The following is a 12,698-nucleotide window of genomic DNA, read 5'->3' on the forward strand; positions in this document are numbered from 1 at the left end:
TTTCAAGAGAGTGAGTCACAACACAAAGTTCATGCTGAAACTTTGTTCACTTAGATTGAAGCCATCTGACAGAAAAATGTACTTCATATTCCAGTGAAATGGCTGGTCTACTTCAGATGTGATATAACAGGCCATCTGGTTTTAAAAGCGCCAGTCATTTAAAAATTGGACATGATGATATAAATATTTGAATTATTATTTCTTTAATATACATGACTTTAAGGGTAGGTAAGAGCAAGAAGTTGTTGAACTTTTTGGGGAAGTAGCAGTTGACATGCCACCTGGTAAACTTAGAGAACCCCATTGTGTGGCAAGGTGATGGTCCCAGTTGTTAGGAAGGGGAATGAAAAAGCATGTTTCAGCTTTCAATAGACTTCTCAGCAGGTTTATACTAGGGAGGACAGTCTCCAACCCTAGTCATTGAGATCCTGCAGATTTCAATCATTTTATTCAGCTGTGTTGGTGCAGGAAAATATCCAAAACCTGCAGGATAGTGGACCTCAAAGACTGGGGTTGGAGACTCCTGCTGTAGGGTGTTGGAAAGGAGGAACCTGTTGAGCTGATTGATGATTCAAGAGAAGCGGTTTGGTTTTCATGGTAGCTGAAAACATGAAAACCAAGTAAAGATATTTCTTCTCACAACATTGCTGAGGGGCACGTTAGAGTTTAGTTGGCCTCATGTGCTTCTTAGATCTGGTGAACGCTTTTGACCATGTTCTATAATGTATTCTGTGGAATGGAGGTAACATTTAAGATATATTTTATCCTTGTGCAGCCAAAAAATAAGTTGTGTCTGCACTCTTTGGACTTGTTCTTTACCAATAAAAGGTTAACTGCTCCATCCCGAGTGAGGAAAGGTATGTACCAAATAGAGAAGTCTTAGTGACTTGTTAATAAATGTTGGCAGATTTAAGCATAAGATAAATGCAGTAATATGGACGGTGTTCTGATTGGTTCTGTTAAAGACAGACATGAAACAACATAAACCTGTCTATTTATTAATCTGTTTGGACCATCACTTATTGTCATTAGATATAGATCATGACTGAAAGTGTTCCTAAAAATGTTTCTGGATAGAAGTGACTAAAATGAACTTCCTCCTGGGGCTCCTCACTTTCAGAAATCTGTGAGAGGTTAGAGTAGAGCCGCTTTGCATTCACAAATAGAAGGCTCAGTTGACCCCTCATCAGGGTACCTGTTATGTACCTTTGAGGGTAAACTGGGAAAACACCATCCCTTTTGTACTGGGAACACACTGATCACCCAGAATGAGCTGGATTGTCACTGGGGACAAGGATATCTGGACTTCAATTCTTAATCTATTATCGAATCCTGGTCATGATGACAGGATGAAAACATGACATTGTTATTTAAATACAGCAGCATTAATTCCAGCCGAGAGCTACAGTACAGACCAAAAGTTTGGACACACCTTCTAATTAAAATGGGTTTTCTTTATTTTCATGACTATTTATAAGGCAAGAAATCCCACTTATTAACCTGACAGGGCACACCTATGAAGAGAAAACTATTTCAGGTGACTACCTCTTGAAGCTCATCAAGAAAATGCAGAGTGTGTGCAAAGCAGTAATCACAGCAAAAGGTTGCTACTTTGAAGAAACTAGAATAAAAGGGGTATTTTCAGTTGTTTTACACTTTTTTGTTTAGTGCATATTTCCACATGTGTTATTCATAGTTTGATGCCTTCAGTGTGATTCTACAATGTCAATAGTCATGAAAATAAAGGAAACTCATTGAATTAAAAGGTGTGTCCAAACTTTTGGTCTGTACTGTATATCAGAGTTTTTACTTGCTGCCATCATTTGTTTGTAGAATCCCTCACAGCAAGCAGCTTATTTAACAGCTGTGCATCATATCAAGAGCTGTTGGCTGTTATAAGCACTAAACTGTGAGATGAATGGTAGATAAAAATGTCATCTAGTCCAAACTTTCAAGGACGTTAGCTATTTTGGATTCCAGTTCACAGGACAACAATTCCAGTTAAATTAATTTAACTAAACCATTTTTCTTCTTGCATTAGCTGCTCAGAGAGTCTAGGTACTTGTAGTTAGCAATTAATGACGTCTCATTTCCCTGGAGTGTAGATAGGATGTAGCCCTTTTCACTTAGCTACTCTTCAGGGTAGGAAAAGAAGACAAGCATGTCAGTCAAGAAAGGCTTATGTCTGTCGATTTGAAGAAAACTATTCCTTAGCTAAACTTCCTCATTTCCACAGGCAGAGCAACAATCGGAAAGCTTAAAACTAGTGGAACTTTGACAAACAAGACTAAAACAACCCAAGGTAATCTTTTCATCTTTTCTTAAAAGATCTCCAATACTTCTTGTTAGAGAATTTTGGAAAAGAACGACATCATGAGGTCACAGAGTCTCAAAACCCCTCTTCACCTCCCCCCAAAAAACCCAAAAAACAAATTACTCTAAGTATTTTTTACGTATATCTGTTATATAAATAAAAATAACTGTGCATAATTTGTGAAACTTCCTATTTGCTACTGGAGGTTAAACAATTTCACCCACTTTATCAAATTTAATGTCAGAGTCTGATTAAAAAAAAACTGTAGCTTTTATCACTTTTGAAATATTTGAACAGTAAAAATGATGTTAGTGTTTACAGGAATTGTTTTGTTTTTCTTGTTGCATAGGTTGGTAGTCCCTCCCGTTTCATTATTGTACCACGATGGTTGAGGTCTTCTCAATGATGTTAAAATTGCATTCCCACTGAATTCTGTCTGATGCATTGTGTCTATTTTTCCAACAGACACAATTTTGTTGCTTTCATTCTTTTGAAACTCAAACTTTCTATTGATGATAAGCAGTGCTTAGTCCCTGAAATATCTCCTAGACTCTGTCATGTTTGCCTTTATAAAAATGGTCAATGTAATTCTTAAAGGCTGATAAATATGTTAAATGCCTTTCTATATTCATCATTTATTTTTGAATAATTCAAATACTAGGTTGTTTCCATATTTTACTCATAAAGCGTTGAAGCAGTGATAAAAATGTATTTAAATGGCATTTCCCCTGGGCTTCAGAGGCTTTTGCATATGCTGTTGCTCATGCTTGCACTCAATAAAGCCAAAAGGGATCTTAGTCAAACAACTTCACTCCACAGAGCAAAGTGGTTAGAATCTCAACAGTCTATTGTTACTCAGTCAGTATGTTTGTGTTGCAGCTTGATGGCCAAATTCTGCACCAAGGTTTTAATGGGAACTGGATGTGTACACTCAGTAGGAAGTGTTAGCAGTGAGAGTCGACAGTGGACACAAGATATCTGCATTGTTGAAATTCTTCCATCTAGTATGTGGCTGCCTGCTTTTCCTGTTAGTTTAGCTAGTTTACATTGGTACTCAGCTGGAAATGTGAAAGTGTAAGGCAATACTATACCTAATGCACATATGCTGGTTTGCTTAGAAAGTACATTTTCCACCTGCTGATATTGATCTACTAAACTGAATTGTATCTGTAACTAGAATTTGATGTCAGTCTTGGGCTGTATTGTATTAGATTGAATGATATTATTTTGGGCCTACAGTTATTAGCGGTTGTCTTGGAGTAAGGTCTTGGGTTTGAATCCTGGCCTTAGGTCTTTCAGCATGGAGTTTACATGTTCTCTTGTCATGGGATCTTTTCCAAAGTCCAAAAACACGATTGTTACATTAACTGGTCTCTCCACATTCCTTACTGGCATGAGGGTGCATGTGTGGTTGACTGACTTGTGCTTCTCTGTGCTAGCCTGTCCACAGTGTAATCCATGTCTCAACCAATGACTGTTTTAAATTAGGAATAGTCCTAGTAAATTTGGACTTTGTTTTTAAAACAGTTTGGGGAACTTAATTATATTCTAGTCAAATACATTGAAAGTCTGTAGTGTTTCCTTACTAGATCAATATTAAATTGGAACATAGAATCACTTTAACTTTATAATATCTACATTATTATAAAGAGCTTCTATAGCTTGCAGGTCAAAATATCCTAATTGCAATCTATATTGCAATTATTATTGTTTTTAAAGTTTTTGATATTTGTCCAACCTTGAAACACTTCTTTCTTTGCAGCTTCACAACACTGGTCCAAGTCAAATTGCACATAAGAATTTGGAATGGCCATAATGTGTGTATATTTTAAAAAATAAGAAAACTTACAACACAAGGACAACAGGACATGCATGGAGCATCAGTGGATTAAGGGGCATAACAAAGGAAAGATCCAGTACTGAATGTCAGAAGCTGAAAGAAATTTGATTGTGGACAAGAGGCAGGTGGTTGATTACTAACAGGGTGCAGCTGGGACAGGAGGCAAACAGGTAGACTGAGGAAAAATGAATAATTAATGCTGGGAGCTGAGCTGAGAATTCAAGAAACAACATAACAAGAAGGAAAAAAATCAATATTAATCACAAAGAGCAAAATCCAATGAGCATAAATAACAAAACAGAACAATAAATACAGAACCTGAACAAAAAACTAAAAGGGTAAGACCTTTAGAACGACAGTAGATAAGGAGGTAGGAGTGGGTTATTGTTTCAAACCGCTGCTCCGTCTGTCTCAGTTGTTGTGTCACCGAGCGATACCCTTCACCTTCACCCGCTTTGCCTGGGTAAAAGGGCCCAGTGGTGCCAGTGTATGGTAGCCCTGGTTCTGTCATACTTATCCAGGGCATCTGTGGCTACAGTTTAGAGCGTGTTGGAGTCCTCTGGATTAGATTAATGCTTCACAGGCCATTTACCATTTTACCATATACTATTCTAGCAATCATGAATACATAAAACGAACTGAATTTAGCAAACTTTGCAAGACCTCGTCAGATGTAAATAAGCAACAAAGAAGAAGAAAAGACAAAAATAAGGAACCCAAGCCCAAACCACCATTAAAAAAAACATAAAACCAAAGATAACTCTTATTAGAACTGACTTGAAAATGTGGGAAATAAATGTCATTTTTTTGCTCTATAAGTGCTAGCATTACACACCAGTTATGTTGTATGACTCTTATTTTATGTTATAATATATGTTAAAACAGGCAAAAGTTATAACGCATTCACACATTTACATGAAATTCCAACCAAAGCAGCAAGAAATCCTGAATCAGACATCCAGTTATGTTTAGGTTTTCCTTAAACCCAGGTAATGTTGATGCTTACTGTGAGATTGTAATACAAAACATGTATATATTTTTTTTAATACAATGAGAAATAAACCTTTCATTATGGACTATGAGATATACTTCCAAACTTATGCTCATAAACCTTTCAGTGGACATTCTCTGCAGGCCAGAAAGGTCCAAGAACGTTGAAAATAAAATAATAAGAAAAAACTTCAGCGCCTGTCAGAGTTTGTTCTTGCCAAAGGAGAAAGGTGTGTACTGGTGTGTGCTTCCTATTATCTTTTGTGTGCCATAGATGTGTGTGTGCCAATTTTAGCACTTTAAGCATCTGTGTGGTGTTAAGGCGTGTGTATGCATGTGTGTGTGTGCCTTTGCCTGCAGAGGACAGGAGGTAAATTCATGTCAAAGTGTTTTTGCTACAGGGATGGTAATTATGCCCGTTTTTAATAACAGTGCTCTATAATCATTTAGCGCTGATGATGCACACACACACAAACACCCGCACACGCAATCGCACAGCCTCTCGAGGCTCTAATGAATTTAGATGTGATAGGCACTGAAGCTGAACTTAAGGAAGGGGGAGTGGAGAGAGATAGATGGATAAACAGTGAAGAAGGCCAAGAGACAGAGAAGCCGAGTATCTGTTTTCAGAGTAACAAAATAACTCATCTGTGAAAAACCTGTAAAATTATCATTTTTTATCTCGTTTCCATCTTGTTATAAAAAGATTTCTCCCTGATTGACTTTGGGTACTAAGGGACTGTGGAACTCCTGGTGTGCAGCCTGGAGGAGACTCTTATACCAAGAAATGGGGAGAGTATTGTTGACTTTAGAAGTTGAGGCTCAGTAAGTTTGATAACTTATAACACACAACATATGAGCCTCAGGGAGAAATAATAACCATGTTTTGAATGATCTCTGCAGATAATTTTTGCAGAGACCAGTCTGCATAAACTCAGAACTTAATTTGCAGTAATGTTACAGGGATAATATATGATATTTTTCACCCTTTCAGCAGAAGCTAAAAATATAATTTTATATGAAGAAATAAGAGGGTAATGGTGATATTGTTAGATCAGGCAATGTGCTTTGCATTGTGTCATTTGCAATCTCTTCACAGGTGACTGAACCTACAGAAATGGCTCTATGTCTTTGCATGCAAGAAAGGCTTTAACTTATTCCCTTCCCAAATAAACGTATTCTTTAACAAAGAATTCTCTCAAAAGCCATCGTCAAACTTTGCTCCAAATTGCTCAGTTTGATTTGATATACAGAGAAGTATTTGTGCTTTGAAGGGCTACAATTGGAATTGCATTTTTTAGTTTGCCTATATTTTCTTTGCTCTTCTAGTTGGACAGTGGTACAGTTGACAGGACTGTTGTCCCACAGACACAACAATTTTCTGGTGTTGCACATTACTTATTTATTATAAATTGGTAAAAAAAAAAAAAAAAGTACAAACCACTGGAGACAAAAAAAAATCTATTTGTATTTGGAGCAAGTTTGATCTGAATTAGATCATGAAGATGGAAGAAAAGGAGCATTTTCATTACAGGAACCTACTGTGGCCATTATTACCCCTCTGCATTTCCATTGCATTTAGGGTTAAAGCTAATTAACAGGGTGAAACATTTCCTCAGAAAATGCCCTAGACGGATGGGGTAGTACTTTTTATTTACTAAGGATTTTTTGACGTAATTTTGTGGAATGGAACTATTTTGATTCAGTCATAAAGCCACAAAGATGATCACAACCCCTGTGAATTCCTAGTTCACCTTTGCGAATCAAGCTGTTGCTGCTGCTGTGTGTGTGTGTGGTAAATACCCATTTGGGACACATACCAGGCCGTATTTATTAAGTACCTGTTGGATGTTATGAACTTAAAATGACATTATTATATTATTAGTATTTGTATTCAGTGTATAAACACTGAGAAATTGTGACATATTTAGGCTGAAACAACGGGTTTTAATCCAAACTGTCCCTTCGTCACTTGGATCAAAACCTCTAGAACACGGAAGTCTGATTTGGCAAAATATCTTCAAAATTATTTTCAGTTATGATTTTCCATGGACTTTGTTATGAATCAGACTCTAGGTTTATTGGTAATAATCGCAGCCTTTATTTTGTTTTGTTTTTTTAATTTTTTTACTAAAACTTTCCTCTAATACTTAGCAGCTGGTGAAACCTTTGTCATAATACTGCAGTGGGAGGTATTAGCACTCAGAGTCTGAACATAATCCTATAGCACAACATCATTTAAACCCTAAGGGTTAAGAATGGAATGGAATTCAAGTTCATAAGTGTGAACGCAGATGAGCAAATATTTTGGCAATATAGTGTGTGTTTTAAACTGTTCTCTTGATTAAAATCCACTTAGGTTGCAGAAAAAGTTTATAAGCATTTATTTAAAAAGGCAAAAAGCGTTTGCAAAATCAGCCACTGTTTTCACTTGCTGTTTGCTCTAAGATGATCAGATGGATTTAGGATATTTAAAAAAAATAAGTTGGACCAAACAAAAAGCTGAGTAGGGATAAAGGAGGATCATGAATCGAGACGGGCCTTTTCTCAGCTGCCTGGTTTGAGAGTGCACCAGAGAAACTGTAAGCACTCCCCTGACAGCAGTTCAAAATAACAAATGACAGTGTAAAAATGACCAAAACTAACAGCTTAACTCCGATTATTGCTGGTTAATCCTTTACACCGACCATATTTTAAGAATTAACAGGTTGTATTGGAAGCCACATGATGTTCTCCAAATACTGGAAAATATAAAAACCATTCCTTACACAGTATTGGTAAAGTGCTTTTCTTTCCCCTGTGAGCTGCAACCAATGCAATTTTGTCTTGTTCGCTGTTTCCATCTTCCCTATAATAATCTAGAACTTGAGTCTTATGTGTGTCTGATTCTCTATTCTCCCAGTCTGTGAACAGAAGGTAAAAGCTTTTTAGATAAATAAACCAGCCTCGCCTCCTCTCCTCGCCTTCCCTCTACTCTTTCCTCATAGGTTTCGACAGGTACTGAGTGTGGCAGAGCTGAGTGAATTGGTTGCTGAGATGGGTCATTAGCTTTTCGCCCTCGCCATCGATCCGAGGCAGAAGAGACGGGGGGATAAAGAAAGCGATAGACAGTGCACAAGAGAGACAGAAGCGTGGCAGGGCCTTTAAATTGAAACAATTGGAGAGAATGAAACACTGAATGAAGTGACTGCAACAGCATTGGTCAGGTTAAATGGATTAAACTGTCCAGAATGCTTTGTTTTAATGTTATGTCACAGGTAAAGTAAATGGGTCTGATAAGGCCACCATTTTATGCTCAGCTGTGTACGAATGTGTAATAAGCTTCTTTTATTACAAAATGGTGTGAACCAGCAGCCTTTTAAAAAGAGGAACGTTTTTGGTGAGTAATTTGTTTATTAAAGCATCTTTTGTGTGGATTACTCATTTAATTGTAAAGTGCTTACATTAGCTGAAGTTCCAGTTTTCCAAAGCATATTTTGACATCCGCGAGGTTTAAGTTCTCAGTTGATTCTGTTTGTGCATTTACAAAAAGAAAGCAAAAGAAAAAGATTGTCACAGAAAGGTGGACACTAAACTTTTGATCTTATGATGTACTTTGGGATATCCAAAAATGCATTTCATGCAGGTTCAAGCAAGAAGAATTTGAAACAAATCATTTTGAGTCCATGCAGCATGTGAATCATTTATGATGTGTCATTAATCAAATAAAATGTGAAGTGCCATGAAGGGGTACAATTCACTGTGTGCTAATGTCTGAGGATGCAGTAAGTTACTTTTATTGTAACTTACTGTACAATAATGGAGTCTCCTTTTCCATTTTCCCCCTTTTTTTGTACAATCTTGGATGAAAGTCCAATGCTCTATACACAGTCAATTAGTTCCCCCAGTTAGGATGCTTAGGTGTCGTCTTTCTGTCCAGTAGGATTCTTTCAGACACATTCATGCCTGAGAGTTCATTGCAACGATTCATCTAACCACAAAACATGTGTGACGCAGATTTTATCTTCTTCAGCTTCCTGCCAGGTTCCAAGAGGAAATCCAGTCCAGACTTGTGCAATTCCTTCCTGGCAACAACAACAACACAATTCCTGGACAAAGGGTGACACCAAACATACAATAGACAAAGAAAATCACAAGTAAGGCTACAAGCAGAAGAGGAAAAACAGAAGACACTTGGTTTAACAAATAAATGATGATGTGAGCTGTTTTGCTTTCCCAATTTTTGTAATTATTTTTCAAGGAGAACAACAACAACACTAATTGTGCATCAATATCCTGGTAAGAAATCGACACTGTGATTTAACTAACCCTAAATAGCATGAGTATTATAAGGGCACATGAATTTTCAACAGAAAATAGTTTCTCTGTCTTGTATTGTAAGACTTTAAGTTTAGCTGTGATAATCGGTGTGTATTGTTATGTGTCTATGTCTATTTTAGACTCATTTTTTGAATTCATGTCATCAAAGACTTTTCGTATGATTCTGCCTGCCTCCTGTCTGCGTTTGGGTCTGCCACACAAAGACTGAAGACTAGACGACTTATTACTTCAGCCTCACATTCAGGTGCCTTTTTAATGCCCTTTCTAAGCAACTAAACAAAGCAGATCTCTGTGCTACACATTAAACTAAATTGGTAAACATTTGTCAAGGGCTTGTTGAAATGTATTAATGTAGGCATCTCATTTTTTCATCAACTGTAAAGCACTCCTACCCTGGAGTAGCTCTTTGCACACGTGGCTGTAGATTTTATGTAACCTGTCCAACACCCCCTTCTTCTCTCTCCACCTTACCTCCTCCAACAGCATTACCATTTCTTCTCCTTGCCAAGACCATGTAATTACCTTGCATAATGGGCTGTGTTTGTGTTTCTCTCTTTTCGCTATTCTTGCGTGCACCAATACACTGTGTACTGAAGAGCAGACGTGAAAATTCTTTGGATTCTGCTATATGCATCTCCATTTTCTTCTCTCGTCCTCTCTGCCGTCGTTGCGATGTTAACAATCTGTGACATCACTGCCTCGCACTTTTAACGGACTGTGACATCACTGCTGTTGTGTTTATTGATTAAAACGCTGGCAGCCTTCAGGAAGTGGAAATAAGATCCCAATCCAATCACGGCTCAACTTAATGGCATTAGTAGCTGCCATTGGCTCACTGGTTGCTCAGTAACCTGATTAGTACTAAAGCATTTTGATGATAATGAGATTTGCTCTTATTGGTGTCTGAACAAATCACATCAGCGATGTATGTGCACAAATACCTAAAAATACACACATACTCTGAAAAAAAATTGGAGACTGAGCAGAGTGAATGTATTTACATGTTTATTTAATTAAGTAAGTAGAAACAGGAAATAATAGAATAATTATTTTACAAAGAGACCCTGAAAAATATCCATCCATCCATCTTCTGTTCACCCTTTGTCCCTAATGGGGTCGGGACGGTTGCTGGTGCCTATCTCCAGCTACGTTCCAGGTGAGAGGCGGGGTACACTCTGGACAGGTCGCCAGTCTGTCGCCGGGCAACACAGAGACATACAGGACAAACAACCATGCACACGCACACTCACACCTAGGGAGAATTTAAAGAGACCAATTAACCTGACAGTCATGTTTTTGGACTGTGGGAGGAAGCCGGAGTACCCGGAGAGAACCCACGCATGCACAGGGAGAACATGCAAACTCCATGCAGAAAGACCCCAGCCGGGAATCGAACCCAGGACCTTCTTGCTGCAAGGCAACAGTGCTACCAACTGCGCCACTGTGCAGCCTGAAAAATATATTACTCTATTCTTTTGCTACATCAAACAAATAAACAGAAAACCAAATCTCCAAAAATGAGCAGGTACAGAGAAGAAGGAGAGAACATCAGTTAATAAAATTATGTCTTCAAAGTTCAGTTATAACACCAGGATCCACATTCAAGATGATTTTGTAAAAGTTTCTGAATTTGAGGTAAAACATTAAACCAGACAATAGAGATATTTGGAGAGGATTTTCTATTTTTTGAAGTAACCTTAATAAAATGAATCCAGAACTTCATCAGTCTATCTGCCTGGAGCTATGAAAGAAGGATTTTACATTTTCCAGTTTGTTACACTCTCTCTTTTTATTCGTCATGATCTGGCAGTACCCTATGACTGGTGACCTATCCAAAGTCTACCCTGTCTCTTCAAGTGGAGATACACACCCATTCAATAAATTAGAATATTATTGAAAAGTCCATCTATTTCACCACCAACTGAAACACACCTAATCTGACAAACAAGACTCACTGGGACGTGTATTGTAATGTACTGAATATGAGTGTAGACACCTGCTTGCTCATGACCATGAAAGAATTGAGGATAGAAAATAGATGGTTGGATGGATTATTCTGGGTTAGTTTTGAGTGGTCTCCTGTCCTCTCATGAGCTCATTCTGCAAATAAAGACCATCAGGAGTCTCCAGACTGTTGGAAGACCCATCTACACTGCTGCAGTCCAGTGGAACCCTTAGATATATTCTCAGTTTAAAAAATAAAAAAAAAATTAAGCCGGTGGCCCTTTCACCATAGCGTCCCACAATCTTTCAGTTACTCTCTGGCAGGATATACGCCTCCTTTCATTGAGCTCATCCTCTGTTTTTGTGCTGTAACCACCTACCTCATCTTGCCTACTATACCGTTTGGCTCTCACATTAACTGTACGAGGGCCAATAGACCTAACAGTCTACTTAACCAAAGCAGCACAATCTTCAAATTCCTCGCCACTTAAGGATATTCCGATAAAACACCCTTTCCAGAATCTACAGAGTCATCCTGTGATTCATTCAGACTTCCCACAAGCTTCCCGCTGATAATACAATTCATACTTGCCAATACCCACCGATTTCTTTTAACAACACTGTTTCTTCTCCTAAACAAATCCAACATCTGGTTGCAGTACAGACTTGTTTGAGTTCCTACTTGACTCATCTAAACACACTAAACAGTTTTTAAATACCTCATCTATGAGTGGATAGCTTTTTCTTCAACAAATTTTCACAGACTGTGTGTATATGTCATTTGACATATCAGATTAAATGCATTTTACTGTGCATGCAGAATACAATATACAATTTAACATACAGGACTTATTTTTTAACACTAGCTATGAATACAGAATAAAACCCAAGCATATAATTTGCTTAAAAACTTTATATTTTTGGACAAAATAGGCAAAAAAGCTTCAAAATAACAGAATGTTGAGTCCTTCATTCAGGGAATACTAATCATACACTCTGGCTTGTCCAAATGCAATCTTCTGATCATTAAGTATTAGTTTTGATGGCTGCCTTGGCAAATGGAGCGTAGCTCATGACAGACCGCCAACTGGCCAAGACCTGATGAATGAATATTCATGAAGGAAGCAGTCATCTGTGGAGATTTAGATGGTTGAATTTGAACTTGCATCCTTTCTAATTGGGTTTGGCCTGCTATCCACCATAAACCTGCAATTTTTTTTAGATGTTACGGTTCTGCTGAATTGGTGTTTTAGTAAAACTAAATTCTTAAAAAGAATCACTTGCTTCTTG

Source organism: Xiphophorus hellerii, chromosome 15, assembly GCF_003331165.1.
Source record: "Xiphophorus hellerii strain 12219 chromosome 15, Xiphophorus_hellerii-4.1, whole genome shotgun sequence".
Taxonomy (NCBI): Eukaryota; Metazoa; Chordata; class Actinopteri; order Cyprinodontiformes; family Poeciliidae; genus Xiphophorus; species Xiphophorus hellerii.